Below are 17,311 nucleotides of genomic sequence, written 5' to 3'. Positions count from 1 at the left end.
GCAGGTGAGGCCGCCTGGGCGAGGTACTGGTCATTCTCCCAGTTGTATCCCCGACCAAGAGTCTGAAGCTCCAGGACACTGCCCTTGAGGCGGTAGAGGTGGGATCCGTCGCTGAGTCCGAGGGAACAGCCGAACCTGGAGAGTAAACAGATGATGATGATGATGATGATGGTTTATTCCGATGGCTCGAGGGCTGGGTGTGTGTGCAGTCTTCAGCATTATAATTCATCATATGTAGGGCCCCATCCTCTCAGACCGGCAGGTCGCCTATACGGCGTCAACTCGAAAGACCTGCACCCAGGCCTCTTCGGAGGCCACACCCATTATCATTACTATTTTAGCATTTTTGAAGTATTCTAAGCAACAAAAATATCATATAATTACTCATTTCATTTACAGAGTCTACGGAGATACAACAATCTAATGTGAAGGACGGACGAGAATACAAAAAATGAATCACTTAATCATTCCTTACTCAATGAATTTTGAAATTTTACGACCGCACTGAAATCGAAATCAACTTTCAACCTATTAGTTCGTGTTATGTACATTTTGTTCTTTCGTTTTGAAGATATATTCAGTACAGAACAAAAATGGCCAACCGGATACCAGTAGGATCCGAACCCACAACCTCCCAATTTCGCGTCGGTTGCTATACCAATTGAGCTATGGTGGCCTAGGTCATCTTTGTTCTGTTGGAAAGAATCTAAGCTACAGGTCTGGCACTACTGCCATCACACTATAGAGTGCGTGTAAGTCGCCCGTTGTGGGCCTTTCAATGAAAGTGAACTTATGTGAATTGATTTTCTTTCTGAATGTGGTTCATGTAGTTGCCAGTCGTTCAATATTAATTTCTGCAAGGTCCCTTTGAGTATTATTATTATTATTATTATTATTATTATTATTATTATTATTATTATTATTATTATTATTATTATTATTATTATTATTAGAGCCTCCACGGCTCAGGTGGCAAGGCGCCGGCCTCTCACCGCTGGATTCCGTGGTTCAGATCCCGATCACCATGTCAGATTAGTGCTGGACAAAGCGAAGATGAGACAGGTTTATCTCCAGATATTCCGGTTTTCTCTGCTATCTTTCATTCTAGCGACACTCTTCAATAACGTTTCATTTCTTCTGTCTGTCATTAATCATCGCCTCCAGAGGAGTACAACAGGCTTCGCCAGCCGGCACAATTCCTATCCTCGCCGCTAGATGAGGGCTTTATTGATTCCATTCCTGACCCGGTCGAATGACTGGAAACAGGCTGTGGATTATCATTATTAACCAGCTCTGTGATGTAGAGGTAGCGAGTCTGTCTCTTATTTCAAGGCTCCGGGTTCGTTTTCCGGCCAGTTCAAGGATTTGAATTCTGGATTGACGAGTAATAGGGGCCACTTGATAAAAGAGTTTTCTCAAGCTGTTAGTTACAGGAAGAAAGCGCTCAATGAGAAGATAGCGCTACTGTCCTAGTATACATAGGCTAAAACTGGTTACCATGGTTACAATGGAGTCGGGGAAATTGACGACGCTAATTCCGGATTGACCCCTATCCCAAAAAACGCATCCACGTTAAAACTAATTTCTTTCAATGTTTTGTAGATGTACAGACTGATTAAGATAAAGGGCTTTACTTTATTATGGCAACACTCTCTTACTTTTTCGCATAATCAACAATGCGTTTCAAGCTTTTGTGATAGCGTAAAATGAGTGTTTCATTTCCTTAATATCACACATCTATTCTCCTGTACCATTTGGTCAATGGAATTAACGAGCATATCTGACATCTATGGATTGCTCTCCACTCCTCGTCTTCTGCAAATTCACAGCACCCCCTGCACATTTTTAGGACAGGCACCGTTCTTTCAATATTGACAGTTCCCCAAATAAAACGGATCACTATGCATATCTCCTCCCGTAACCACTCTATCTTGAAGCTGTCGCTGTGCCAAAGTTCAGGTTTACCGCCTTGTGCACCTGTGCGCAGTCTAACGGTCTAGCTACGAACTATTGACACATACGTTGCGCCGGGCTCGTTTTCTTTGTTCCTTGGCATTAAAACAGGAAAATTATTTTTTTGATTTACCCTCGAAAGAAGATGGCTGGAATACGAAAGTCTAAAATGAAATAAGCAATTTTTTCATGATCATCTCAGATATTTCTAGGGTCAGTGGAGCCACTCGGACTCATTTTGGTTTTGGCCGGGAGTTTAAGGCCGGATGCCTTACCTGACGCCACGCGATCTTTGAAATAAAAATCTCAGCCGACTTTCGCCCCTCGACCGGGATTCGAACATCAGACTTCCGGGTGGGAAGCCAGAAGTTAAGACACTGAGCCAATCACATAGCCCAATAGAAAAGTATACAATATCTATAAAATCAAAAGTAAGCATTTTGTTTATTATACAAATCTACACGCATACACTGATCAGCACCAAAATATATAGTCAAAGGTTTAATAAAATAAAATTGGTCATAATGTGTGACATACGCGTGGAAGGTTTTATGTTTGTAGCCATGTTTTATACTAAAGCGAATAGATTGCACACACGATAAGCATGGAACTTAGAATAACAAGGAATATGTCAAATCTCATACACAGTTACACGATTAAACTCTTCGCTGTTACTTCCCTGTATTTTGTTCTATGAAACGAAATGACGTATGGCTTTTAGTGCCGGGACTGTCCGAGGACAAGTTCGGATTGCCAGATGCAGGTCTTTTAATTTGACTCCAGTAGGCGACATGCGCGGCGTGATGAGGATAAAATGATTATGAAGACGACACATACACCCAGCCCCCATGCCAGCGAAATTAACCAATTATGGTTAAAATTCCAGAACCTGCCTGGAATCGAACCCGGGACCCCTGTGAATAAAGGCCAGCATGCTAGCCATTTAACCATGGAGTCGGACATTTTGTTCTATGATAAATCTAACGATTTATTCTCTAGAAAATAAACCTCACTTTCATAAATGAGTCGGACGGGTCATAGAGGTAGTTACATTGTCAAAGATTTCATAAAATGCTTAGCTTAAAAAGTTTAGCTTAGAACTTTGACCGATAAGATACTTTCAACTAAGTTTCAATATTGTGCACATATTGTCAAGGAATTCTCGCTCTTCATAATATACTGTATGTGCCGCGGGTCAGTATTTCTCGAACAATATTAACACATTACGGTTTACGCAGGCGCAATGACGATATGACATACGGTTAGACGGTTTTGTGCGTTGTCGTCATTTTTTATAGCAAAAGTCTTCACGGAGAGACTGGACAAATGAATAGCATGGAACTTAAAAGAGCAAGGAATATTCTTGATACAATTTAGTAATTTATTCTCCAAAACTTACCCTTAGTTCCACGAAAGAGTATGGAATGATTTCTTTCAGGTGCGGATTACTTGCTTCAATCATATGTACCATGGTTTTGCATCCTTCTTCGTGTCTTGATTCTTAAACGATGATTGTAATACGTGTTTTCTTGACTCTGTTAATTCTGACTGCGTGTTAGTCGTAGATTGGGAAGTCTGCTCTGAGTCTTTCACCTCAACGTTATTATTAGCAGAAATCATAGCTACAGGTAACAATAGAATCTGTTGCTGGTTTATGATAATGTACTACATGAAACGTAATACTGTTTATCCTACGCCATTGGATTAATGATTTCGCAGTTAGAAAAACATATAAGTTTAACGAATAGATACAAATAATTCGCAATAAATTTAAAAAGTTATCAAACTGCAATAAATCAATTTCTTGTGATGTATTTCCAAGTGTTTGATCATATATTATTACATTATTTTACCACAAGAGTTAATATGTATTATCGAATTACCTAGAAACTTGGCAAGTACATCCATGGGGACATAAATGAACAACTTGCGGACGGAGCCGCAGGTAAATGCTAGTTATGATATAATCCTGAGAGGATGAATATCTTTGTAAAGCCGCTGAATACAGGACCATTGCGTTCGGCGTTCAGAGCTAATGGCGCGGGTTATTCTAATGCAGATCAGTTGGGAAGCACAGTGTGAACTAAGGAACATAACAAAAGATCGCTACTATATACCTTTGTACAGCGTCAAGCTATTCAAATACAGAACCGCCTAATGGACGCCTTCCGTAGTCACGACGCTAGCGAGACTTCATTCAATACAGTCACGGGATCTGCAGGTGTTTAAAGTCCAAAAACGTAATTTATATCGGTTTCCTGACATTGATAAAGTCTACAAAGTGGGCACTAAAACTTCCAGACCTAGATAATTTTACACGGGTAAAAATTTGGTCTCCTGGATGGCCAATAAATAAACATTAATTCATGCACTCATCATTACGGCCATCTGTGGACACGTCTACACAATAAATATGTCCTATTCCTCAGCATTATGCCTTCTTCTTTACATCCTCACCGAAAGTCTTTCACTTTTCCTTTCTCACTTATCGACCGAGATGTTTCGTGGTTTGGAACATTGTTTCTGAGGTGCATTCCCATTTTCCGAATTTATTCTTAAATACTTATCCTTTCCATATCTTTCCCTCTTTCACACCCACATTGTTCTATAATACAATCTAACGATTTATTCTCTAGAAAATAAACCTCACTTTCATAAATGAGTCGGACGGGTCATAGAGGTAGTTACATTGTCAAAGATTTCATAAAATGCTTAGCTTAAAAATTTTAGCTTACAACTTTGACCGATAAGATACTTTCAATTAAGTTTCAATGTTGTGCACACATATCGTCAATGCCCTGAAGATGCTTTCCCATGGTTTCCATTTTTCACACCAGGCAAATATTGGGGCTTTATCCTAATTAAGGCCACGGCCACTATCTTCAATTCCAATTCGACCCGCTACCCATCCTTCGGTCGCCGATAACCTTCGATGTGTTAGTGCGACGTTACACAAGTAGCATACATACATACATACATACATACATACATACATACATACTTACATACATACCGCTCCATTATGTACTGATATGCCTTCCAGCGTTCAGTCTGCAAGCCTCTGTGAATTTATCAAACGCCTCAATAATCCTGTATTTGTAACTAGTCCTGTTGCCTCTATACATCCCATCTTTAAATCGTTAGAAACTGAGTCATGGCCTCCCTCTACTTCTCCTACCCTCCATAACAGAGCCCGTTAATCTCCTAGGTAACCTATCATCACATAACCCTACCACTGAATCTGGTTTATGCGTACAGCTACATCCATCGAGTTCATTCTCAACTTATCCTTTATCTCCTCATCCCTGCTATTGTTCCAGCCTGTTTGTACCAGTAATCATTCTCGCTACCTTCATGTCTGTTACGTCTAACTTATGAATCAGATATCCTGCGTCCACCCAGCTTTCACTTCCGTAAAGAAAAGTTGGTCTGAAAACAGACCGATGTAAGGGCAGTTTCCTCCGGGAGTTGACTTCCTTCTTGCATAATACTGCTCATCGCTACTGCGAGCTCACTGCATTAGCTTTACTGCACTTTCATTCAATCTCAGTTACTATACTATCATCCTGGGAGAACACACATCATGAATGCTTCAAATTATCTACCTGTTCCAGTTCCGTGTCCCCAATCTTACTTTCAGTTCTCTTGGATTTCTTACCTAGAATTTAGTGTTGGAAAGGCTAATTTTCATACTATCCCACTGCTCCTATTTTCAAAAAATCATACCTGCGACATCTTTGTTTAAGGTACGGGCGTTAGAGACTGGTCTGTCTACTGACTTCTCACCAAGGCGACCGTAGTTCGAATCAATGTGGGATTTTTGAAATTAAAGATCACGTCCTCGTGGATCGGATTCAGCGTAAAACTACTATTTTACTCATTTGTCTTTATTATTATCTTCAACCTCCAAGACATGAGAATGCACGTTTTCAGAACAGACCACCTTAAAGAGCAAGTGGTCGTCATAAGCAACACGAATGTGTTCATGATGTAAATGCCGGACAATACTTCTCGGCCTTCTATGATCACTTACACAAAGGAAGAAACCTAGACCAAAGATATTTCCTGGCTAAGACATCGTAGTTTACTTTCGAAAGGCAAATAACTTGTAGACTGTTCATTTATAATGTCAGAAGGGGAGGCGCAGCCATATTTGAAGAACTAAGAAGAAATCACCATATAGCCACTGTAGGTATAAAATTCATCAGACCTTTACTCACCGCTCTGAAAAGTCCACATACATCACTGTGTACAAAATAAAGTTAATTTCAAAGGGATAAGTTTACAAATGAGGTAAGCAACGGGAAACTACATCACTCCTCATTTCCCTAGTACGCCTCTTCAGTGACACCTAGGCCATCTATGACAGCTAATGGTGCACCTGTTGAGGATCCAGCCAGCCTTCGGGCTGAATACCCAACACAACACACAGGTTTACAAAAGAGAAATAGAAGCATATGATACAATGGATGTACAGTATTGAATCTCCGACGATTAAAGCGGATGGATTCGGTAGAAGAAGTAATTTTATCTACATCTCTTTATCTTTCTCACAACCACGAAGACAATTGGAATGCATTCCTGACACGGCTGTGTTACTGCATTACGTATCGATTTCACAGTAATAAATGTAATTACTGTGCCGAATGAAAACGAATTTATTATTATTGATAGCGTATCTACTGCTCAACGGAACAAGACCACGCACTACGATAGATGAATGCGCTGAATTCAATTTGAGGTATCGTAAAAGCTATAATCTGCCGTCTATATCTGGCGAGCCCCCTGAATGTAAAGCGCTCAGTCCAAGGCGTAAGATGGAAGGACATGACGTCAGTCACTAATGCTTGGAGGATTACTTCACGTCACCTGAGATTAGCATAACTGGCAGAGCAATCGCCTATCCAGGAAACTCTATGTCGACAAAATAACCGCTGAGCTTCACATTCCTTGTGCATGAAGACATCCTTACCATCAGTTAAGACCAGGCTTTGATCTCACTGCCCTCCACTACAAACCGCACTAACTACAAGTACTGGTGGAGTCAATGTAACAGACTCTCTCTCTCCCTCTCTCTCTCTCCCTCTCTCTCTCTCTCTCTCTCTCTCTCTCTCTCTCTCTCTGCAGTTTGTCGCAGTTATTTCTGGAGTCACTGGAGCCACATAGGATCATTTTTATTTTTCACGAGGGTAAAGCCAGATGTACTTCCCGACGCCACGTAATTTCTGAGATAAAAAAGAGGATTCGAACCGGAGTTTTCGAGAAGAGGGGGTTACAACTAAGGCACCGAGCTAATCGCGTTCCCCTACGACGAACCTTTCCAGTATAGTATACAGGGTGGTTGGAAATAACGTGAACCGAGTACATGAAGCTATGAGGTTGGTCACACCGAAACATAATTTGAAAACAAATCGACATTTCGCGCTGCTGACATTTAAACAGCTGTTGAACTTACCCAATCAGATCGTTTCGCGGGCGAACTCAAATGAGATTTGCGAGGCGGTGTTGCTAAATCTGTACCTTACTTAAGACCGGTTTGAGAGCCATGGCGAGAAATCAGCATCAAACACAAACACACGGCGGGTTTCAGCCAGTGACACTGTAGCGTACTTGCTATAGGGCGATCCTGTCGGCTCGGAAATCCGTGTTCATATCTCTCCCCTGGTGCAATTATTTTTCTTCGATGGGTGTTCTAAAACCAAGAGTCTACAAACAAGGAATTAATAAGTACAGAGAAGATTTTTGCCGGAATGTATCCCGAACAAAAATGAGTGAAGATATCCTCAACGTGCTGATGATATACTAGGATCCGAGAATTTCTTCTATCAGTAAAAATGCCACGGAGTTTGACAAGGACGTCTTTAAAATGTTTTGGGCACCGGATTTACGTCCTGCGGTAGACGACAGCAGTGATGACACCGACATTACGAAAGAGGCGGAAGGGTCCGGATGACAACTTTCTGTAATTATTCCCTAGTCTTACGTTATGATTCGAAATCGTACTATTCTTTAATACAGCAGCTTCAAAAAATCCACAAAAACGTTCTATTACCACGTAAATGACAATGATTAAATACTTTTTTCTTGAAGAATAAATGGATGTGGCCCTCTGTCGTTCCCTTTGATTTCGAGCCGAGTTTACTTTAACATTTATACAAAATCTGTATCATGCGCTTTACGTACTGCCTCTTGGTGCTGCTATTAACAAGTAAGGCGAGAGCGTACCGGGTACGGCTAATATGATTGTGAACAGACTGTGGCCGGTCATCGATCAGCCCGCAGCTGTACTCGTCTGCGGACGGAGCCCTACGATGCACTACGATTTCGTCACCTGTTATCACTGTTTTGCATAAATTATATTAAATAAGTCGATTATAATAGGGGATGGAATTTAATGTGCTCTGGTAATAACAATAATAATATAATTAATAACGTAAGTGAAAAAAATATATACAAGAATGGTGCAAACAGGAATTAGTCCTCAAAATTCAACAACCAATCATTTTAGGCAGAGTAAAATTAGTGATATATTGCCTAGCATTTGCAGACGACATAGCAACCTTAACTCGAGATATTTCAACAAACCAAAATCAGATTGAACTGCTGAAAGAAATTGCGCAAAAAGTCGGCCTTCAGACATCTTTTGAAAGTGCAGAATACATGACCTGCAACAAACGAGCACCAAAATTCATGGGAACAAAATATGGCAAAATTAAACGAGTACCACAATTTAAATATCATGATGAAACAATGCCGAAAACGGACTCGAAACAAAAGCGAATGAAATGAGATGCTAAAAGATGAAACTGCATACAGACTAACCCAAAGTATTTACAACAAAAATGTATCTCTAGTACACAAAACTAATACATTACAATATATTAATTAAACCAGAATGTGTTTTATGGATCATTTTGAACAAGAAAACATTAAAAATATTGAGAAAAAGAAACTCAAAATAATAAGAAATACTCTAGGCCCAGACCTCGCTGACGGACAATACCAACTTAGAGGTAGACAAGAAATCAAACAATACACAAACATTCACAGTTACCTTCGAAAACGCAGCTTAACATTCTAAAGACATATTAAAAGAATATATCCAGACAGAATCACACAACAAATAGCTGAATTCTACGAAAACAAGAGTAAAGCCAAAACAGACATATTTAAGTGGATTGGCGAAATCAAAACCGATCCGAAACATGCAGGAATTACACCAGCAGGTGTACAAAACAGGGTAATCGTCAGGTCAAAAATTCACAAACGGCAAATTGACCAAGAAGAAAGACAAAAGAAGAAGACTTGAACAACCTGTTCTGAAGACAAAAAAGAAGCCCACAGTAAAAGGAATTAAAGAAATGTAGGCACAAACGAAGACAAATGCATTCCTCGAAGTAATTTTATTTGATCCCAGAATATTTTTGAGAATTAACCTGTCTTGTTTTTCAGGTTTTTTTAAATTTGTGATCTGCCGGCAGTTATCAGGATTTCGGGCCTGAAGTTCCTGTGGTTTGACGACTGTATTTTATTTATTTATTTATTTATTTATTTATTTATTTATTTATTTATTTATTTATTTATTTATTTATTTATTTATTTATTTATTTATTTTCGTTTCGGCCGTGTATGAACCACTTTTGACAACGTTTGAATTATGTTTTTCCCTCTCTGCCTTCACTCTCAGCCAGTACATTTTCATCTTTTCTCCTATGTCCTTCTTCAGTTCTTCTTTAGAGGATCTTCCTCATCTCACCAGTGCCTCCCCAGTCTCCTGGGAAACACGGATCATTTTTGATGAATTGTCGAATATATTTCTGTCCATTATATTACCTTCCGTAACTACCATCCTCGTCAAGTCCAGCTTTATCTCTCGAAGCCATTTGAGCTCTGCCGTCCTCTTTCTGAAGGTTTCAAATATTATCTCCTTTAGTTTATTATTATTATTATTATTATTATTATTATTATTATTATTATTATTATTATTATTATTATTATTATTATTATTATTATTATTATTATTAGTATTATTATTATGTGCGTATGGACCCAATGGATCACGCAAAGCTCTAACGATTCTGTTTTCTGAGTTGCCAAACAGCTCTCATCCTTTCTCCGTGGATCCTTTTTCGTTCTTCTGTCCACTTTGCTCCAGTCTTCTTTTTCACTTCGTTCTCTGGATGCACTTTCCATCCATTAATTTTTTTCCTATAAAGGTTTCTGTCCGCGGTGTCATTTGGGTTTATCTGGGCTTTTTCCAGATCCTTCTTCACTTCTAGTACCCATGGAATATTTTTTAGATGTTCTATGTAGGTGAGAATCTTGTGTGTCAGTCTACTTGCCGGCAATCTGTGGACGTGCCCACAGAATTTCAGACGTCTTATACGGATGTCTGCTGCAATGTTGGAATGCTCTTCTGTCTCTTTGCGTGACCTCAGTCTATATCCATCTTCTGTTTTTCGGGGGCCGAGAATTTTCCTCAGGATTCTTCTTTCTTCTTTTAAAATATTTTCTAGGTCACCTTTCCCGTTTAGTGTAAGGGTCTCGCTGGCATATAAGACTTCGGGCTTTATTACTGTATTATAGTGTCTGATCTTTGCATGGCGGGACAAGCACTTTTTATTGTATATGTTGTGAACCCTACCGTAGGCTTTCCGAAATTTTTGTAGGCGAATTTTCTGGGCAGCCTTCTCGCCTCCCGTTGGTTCAAGTATTTCTCCCAAGTACTTGAAGTGTGGTACTCGGTTGATTTGCCCATGTGTCGTGTTCAAATTTTGGATGTCGAGTTTAGAGCAGAAGAACTTGGTCTTTTCAAAGGAAATTTGTAGGCCAACCTTTCCAGCACATTCGCTAAGGGTTTCAATTTGTTTAACGGCTGTGAATACATCATCTGTAAGTATGGCCAGGTCATCTGCAAAACCGAGGCATGATATCTCATTACCGTCTTTGGGTCGTCCTAGTCGTATGGGGCGCCAGTATCCCATGTCTTTCAATAACTTTTCCCACTCGCGGATGACTTTGTCTAGGACGAGATTGAAAAGAAGCGGAGATAAGCCGTCACCTTGTCGGACGCCAGTTTTAATCGGGAATGGTTCAGAGATCTCCCCCATGAATTTAACTTTGGAGATAGTGTCGGTGAGTGTTGCCTTGATGAGGTTGAGGGTCTTGGAATCAAGCCCCAGTTCATCAAGAATAATGAAGAGAGACTGTTTATCACCGAGTCGTACGCTTTCCTGAAGTCAACAAAAATGCAGATGACCGGTTTGTTCCTCAATGCTTTGTATTTATTATTATGTTCGGCTCCATGGATAAATGGTTAGCGTGCTTTCCATTGGTCACAGGGGTCCCAGGTTCGATTCAAGGCAAAGTCGGGAATTTTAACCATAATTGGTTAATTCTCCTGGTACGGGGACTGGGTGTATGTGTCGTCTTCGTCATCATTTCATCCTCATCATGACGCGCAGGTCGCCTACGGGAGTCAAATCAAAAGACCTGTACCTGGCGAGCCTAAATCTTTGGACACATCCCGGCACTAAAAGCCATACGCCATTTCACTTTATTATTATTATTATTATTATTATTATTATTATTATTATTATTATTATTATTATTATTATTATTATTATTATTATTATTATTATTATTATTATTATTCATCTCAATTGCGTCGCATAGGACCACACAGAATCAACATTTTTTGGCTTCGTCTTTATTCCCAGTATTCCTTCATAAGTAATGAATGGATGTGTTTTCGTTGCAGAGACGATACATGTCGGTTAGTCTTTCTCTCACCATCCTCAAAACCCCGTGTGAGTGTGGTTTTTCTGATTTTATCTCGGTCCAGTAGATATGGTGCTCCTAATTCCTTCATGTATTTCTCTGTCTGTTTTTACCAATATGATCTAGTGGTTTTATTCCTCAAGAATGTGTAAATTCTGTGAGTCAGTCTGACTCCATTCTTTCTAAGTGCCCCATGCATTGCTTTCTTTGCATGCGCATTCTGTCTGTAATTCTGGAGAACCCTTTATACATTTCCGCATTTGGTTTCGGAAAACGTACTCCTTCTTTAATTCTCGGTTCCAGGATTGTTCTCATTGTCTTACATTCTTTCATTTCTAATTGTCCTTTTAGTGTTTTGTGTTGGAGCCTGAGAGTTTCTGATGCGTAGAGAGCTTCGGATTTGATTACTGTAGTACAGTGTAGGATTTTGCAGTTCCAGGGGAGACTTTTCTTGTAAGTACTTTTTGTTAACTGAAATGCAGTCTCCATTTTCTGGAGTCACGATTCTTTATATTTCTTTTCATTACAATTTCAGTAATCCAATCACCTTAATATTTAAATTCTTTCACTCGAAAGATGTGGTTGGAGCCAATGTGGAGTTCAGAGGGAGCAGTTTTGATGTCTGGTATAAATTTTGTGTTTCCAAATTAAATTTTTATCCCAATTTTTTCTTAGTATTAAAATTATTATTATTATTATTATTATTATTATTATTATTATTATTATTATTATTATTATTATTATTATTATTATTATTATTATTATTTGGAATTCAGAGGTGAAAGAATGTGCGGGCATGAATGGTGGATATAAAAAGGGCGGAAGATTAATTTAAAACTTTAAAATTGGAACTATATTTCATTTTTCTTCTTTTCTTTAAACTTACACTTTGCTAAGCAAATAACAAGATCAGGTACAAAATCTAGCTCGTGACCATGGGTAACAATATTAGAAAAATCAGAATAATCAACTAATAACCAATTAACAACCTGAGCTTGAAACTCCCTAATTACAAATTTTACATGAGCAGTACTGCTCCTTTTAACCAACAGTCAAGGAGACGGATCTCCCAATTTTTACACCAGTGGAAGAGCTCCTTTGCTGTACAGATTACAATGTAGGAGGCCAAATGGACTGTATTGTGATTGACCTCTCTAAGGCATTTGATAGGGTAGATCATGGAAGACTACTGGCAAAAATGAGTGCTATTGCACTAGGAAAAAAGAGTGACTGAATGGGTGGCTATATTTCTAGAAAATAGAACTCAGAGAATTAGAGTAGGCGAAGCTTTATCTGACCCTGTAATAATTAAGAGGGAATTCCTCAAGGCAGTATTATTGGACCTTTATGTTTTCTTATATATTATCAATAATATGTGTAAAGAAGTGGAATCAGAGGTAAGGACTTTTGCAGATGATGTTATTATGTACAGAGTAATAAATAAGTTACAAAATTGTGAGCGGCTACAGGGTGACCTCGATAGTGTTGTGAGATGGACGGTGGACAATGGTATGATGATAAACGGGGTTAAAAGTCAGGTTGTGAGTTTCACAAATAGGAAAAGTCCTCTCAGTTTTAATTGCTGTATTGATGGGGTGAAAGTTCCTTTTGGAGATCATTGTAAGTACCTAGGTGTTAATGTAAGAAAAGACCTTCATTGGGGTAATCACATAAATATGATTGTTAATAAAGGGTACAGATCTCTGCACATGGTTATGAGGGTATTTAGGGGTTGTACTAAGGATGTAAAGGAGAGGACATATAAGTCTCTGGTAAGACCCCAACTAGAGTATGAATCCAGTGTATGGGACCCTCACCAGGATTACTTGATTCAAGAAGTGGAAAAAATCCAAAGAAAAGCAGCTTGATTTGTTCTGGGTGATTTCCGACAAAAGAGTAGCGTTGCAAAAATGTTGCAAAGTTTGGGCTGGGAAGATTTGGGAGAAAGGAGACGAGCTGCTTGATTAAATGGTATGTTCCGAGCTGTCAGAGGAGAGATGGAGTGGGAGGACATCAGTAGACGAATAAGTTTGAGTGATGTCTTTAAAAGTAGGAAAGATCACAATATGAAGATAAAGTTGGAATTCAAGAGGACAAATTGGGGCAAATATTCGTTTATAGGAAGGGGAGTTAGGGATTGGAATAACTTACCAAGGGAAATGTTCAATACTTTTCCAATTTCTTTGCGATCATTTAAGAAAAGGCTAGGAAAACAACAGATAGGCAATCTGCCACCTTGGCGACTGCCCTAAATGCAGATCGGTAGTGATTGACGGACTATTCTCAAAAATTACAAGTTCCAGACCTATCAAAGGCACAACTTACATTTAACGAAACAAACAGCATTCACTGCCTTATCGCCTCAAAATTCGAATTGTCTTAAAATGAAATTGAGTTTAACAGGGGTAACAAGCACCCATACTACATGGCCTGTGCTAAAAACAAAAGGTTAAATTACTGGCCGAAAAGAAAAATGTTAGGTGGCAAACACTTGCACTCCTTGAAATTCATATGAAAATACTAAAACCCTATATGGGCTTATGGCTCGACGTTGCAGAGACTAAGCCTATACTACGAAGGCGACTAAATGGGGAGAAAGTTCACAAAATTAAGAGATGAATTTAAAGGTTACAAATTCATAGTCACCTCAATATCAAGCTGAGAGGGAATACGAGAGGGTACCTCACTCTTTATTCTCTAAGTTCGAGTAAGTTCTTTAGACTTGTGTTGAGAAGTTATACTAAGAAATAAAAGTTACATTCCGAAAGAAATTTGAAACCTTCCCCTCGAGCTAGCTGTCAAAGACTATTACATTGTTAAGCAGAATCTGCCATTACCTTGAGCAGCTGGACCTCCCAAAGATGGATGAGGGCGCCCTTTCATCCCTGTCTCCGCTACGAACACACTCAAAACCTCTAGGCTGGAGTGATCACAAAGACAACATAGCCCGAAATGGCCCAGCTTGTACAGTGGAGAGGAAGGTTCCAGATTTATCTGGGTCGAAACCCTGACACACCCCCAATTTTCATTGGACAATGAAATAAATACCAAAAACCGTGATTGGTTACTTAAATAAATGAACACATTTTCTCATTGGTTAACATATTAAGTTGGCGGGAAGAGATAGAAGTATTGATAACTTTAGAACACCAAAACCAAATACACAATTCAGTTCAGGAAATATTCACACACAAAATTACTTCAAAATATAATTGCTCATTCTCGCACCAGAGGGCGCATCTAAGTTGATAGTAGAGACATCTGTCGGAAAATGTCCAAACTTCGTGTATCAAACGTATTGATGACCAATTTCTAGATGACCTTGTCATAGGTGTTTCATTTAAATGTACGGGGCAGGTGTACTTCCGGTATTGTTATTATTATTATTATTATTATTATTATTATTATTATTATTATTATTATTATTATTATTATTATTATTATTATTTCGTTGCAATTACACAACTTCCATCATTTCTAAAGTTCTCTGTCTCTTTCCTCTTTCGCCAGTACTCCTTCATCCGTTGCCTTCTTCGTGCTCGTTCTTCTGTGGAGAATGTTCTGTTCTTTCTCGTTTTCCCGTCGAACAGATCCTTCACCTAGGCAACATTTCATGTGAACACTTCTCAGCCATTACTATTATTTCATTATTATTACTATTATTATTATTACTTATTTGAGACTTGACGAGAAGTTTCCTCTTCCTCCAGTACTCCTTCATATCGGCGCTATGCTGTTTATTCTATTCATCCGTCCAGACGCTTCCCCTCTTTGCAGTTCTTTTGACTTGAAACCCTTCCAAATTTTAAATCATGGTTCGAAACGTTTTCCTGTCTAATATCTGAACTTTCTGGATATTGAACTTCTGTAGATCATTCCGAACTTCCTTAACAATGCCGTCATTGTCTTCTTGTTCCACAGGTAGTCTAATAAATTTTTGGTTAGTCTGGTTTTGCCCATTCTGTACAAATATCTGAGAAATAATAACCTCCTCCCTTTCATGGTCTCTGAAATTTTCTCCACATTTCTATAGACTTCATTGTTGTTCCAAAGTTTTCAGCCGATTTCACTCTTTATTGGGCCTAAGGTTTTCTGTAGTATTCTTCTTTCTAGGATCTCCAGCTTCTCCAACTTGTAATTCATTGAGAGGCATTCGCTGTTATAAAGACATTCTGTTTTTACTACAGTGTTGTAATGCCTTATTTTGGCATTCCATGAGATGCATTTCTTCTTGTACATGTTTTCAGTTAGTCTATAAGGTGTTTCCATTTTTGAGATACGATCGTCTTCAGCAGCTTTCTCTAGTCCGTTCTCTTGCTTTATTTCACCGAGGTATTTGAACTTTTTAACCCTCTAAATACGTCCAGTCTCTCTTTCAAGGAATTGTGGTCCATGTCGGTCATTTACCATGAACTTGGTCTTCTCTTCCGAGATCCTACGTCCCGCCTTGCTAGCGATCTTTTCTAGGAGGTTGATCTGTATGGACGCCTCCTCTAGGTTTTCTGAAAGTATCGCAAAATCATCAATGAAAGCCAAGCAGTTGACATTGATTCCTCCCGAATTTTTTCCTAAGCAGAACGGGGTTATTATTATTATTATTATTATTATTATTATTATTATTATTATTATTATTATTATTATTATTATTATTATTATTATTATTATTGCGATACATTTTGTTCGTCCGATGCGGAAGGCAGTGACCGTGTGAGCACCCTGTACGAACAGGAATTGGATGCGTCTGGGGGTGAGAGGATGGTGGGTACATTAAGTGCTCGTGGTTGTGGCGGCCAGCACTTCCTGTTCAGAGCGCTATTAATGTCTCTGCAGTGTTTCAGCTTTAAACTCACGCAGTGTAACAAAACGTCAATTACTTATCATCCAAATAAATCAAAACTGGTACTAACACCTAAATCTGACCTCCAGAGCCAGAGTCCTTTTAAACATACATCGATTTTCAACATTAGACCCTCCTGCAAAGCATTGCGTATACGTTGAATTTCAAAATACAAATATCTGCATCGAATAAACATTAGGCATACTATACATATATATACAGGTTGGTCGGGAAAAATGTGTAGTGGGTATATGAATTTTAGAGACTCGGTCATACTGATAAGTAATTTGAAAGAAATAATTCAGTATCTCTCACCATTGTCATTTTAGCAACTGATGAAGTTGGCCAATCAGATCGCTTCACGGGCGAATTCAAATGGGCTGTGTGAGGCGATATTGCTAAATATGCAGGTGGCTTAATACCGACTTGAGATCATTAATCGAAAGAAAACAACTTTTCCATGGGAGAGATTTGAAGTCGGACATCCGAGTTGAAAGATCGGGCCATAGGAATTAGGCTGCAGTGACACCCACGGTGTGTTTATGTTTGATGCTGATTTTTCGGCATCGCACTCAAGCCAGTCTTAATCACGTTCACATTCAGCAATACCGCCTCGTGGAGCCTATTTGAATTCTCTCGCGAAGCTGTCTGATTGGCTAAAATTCATCAGCTAATAAAATTATAACGGGTCGGGGTATCGAAAACAATATCTGGTTATGTATCAATATGCCCGGCCCACTT

At 39.0% G+C, this 17,311-nt stretch overlaps 1 protein-coding gene across 3 annotated transcripts in view; it reads right to left on the bottom strand.

Annotated features, from left to right (window-relative positions):
- LOC136857599 (sialin) overlaps positions 1 to 17,311 on the bottom strand; it is a 380,389-nt gene that overhangs the window by 25,068 nt on the left and 338,010 nt on the right. The window lies entirely within an intron of this gene.

Source organism: Anabrus simplex, chromosome 1, assembly GCF_040414725.1.
Source record: "Anabrus simplex isolate iqAnaSimp1 chromosome 1, ASM4041472v1, whole genome shotgun sequence".
NCBI classification, from domain to species: Eukaryota; Metazoa; Arthropoda; class Insecta; order Orthoptera; family Tettigoniidae; genus Anabrus; species Anabrus simplex.
The sequence above is the reverse complement of the archived record's forward strand: the minus strand, read 5'-3'. Positions and strand labels throughout refer to the sequence as shown.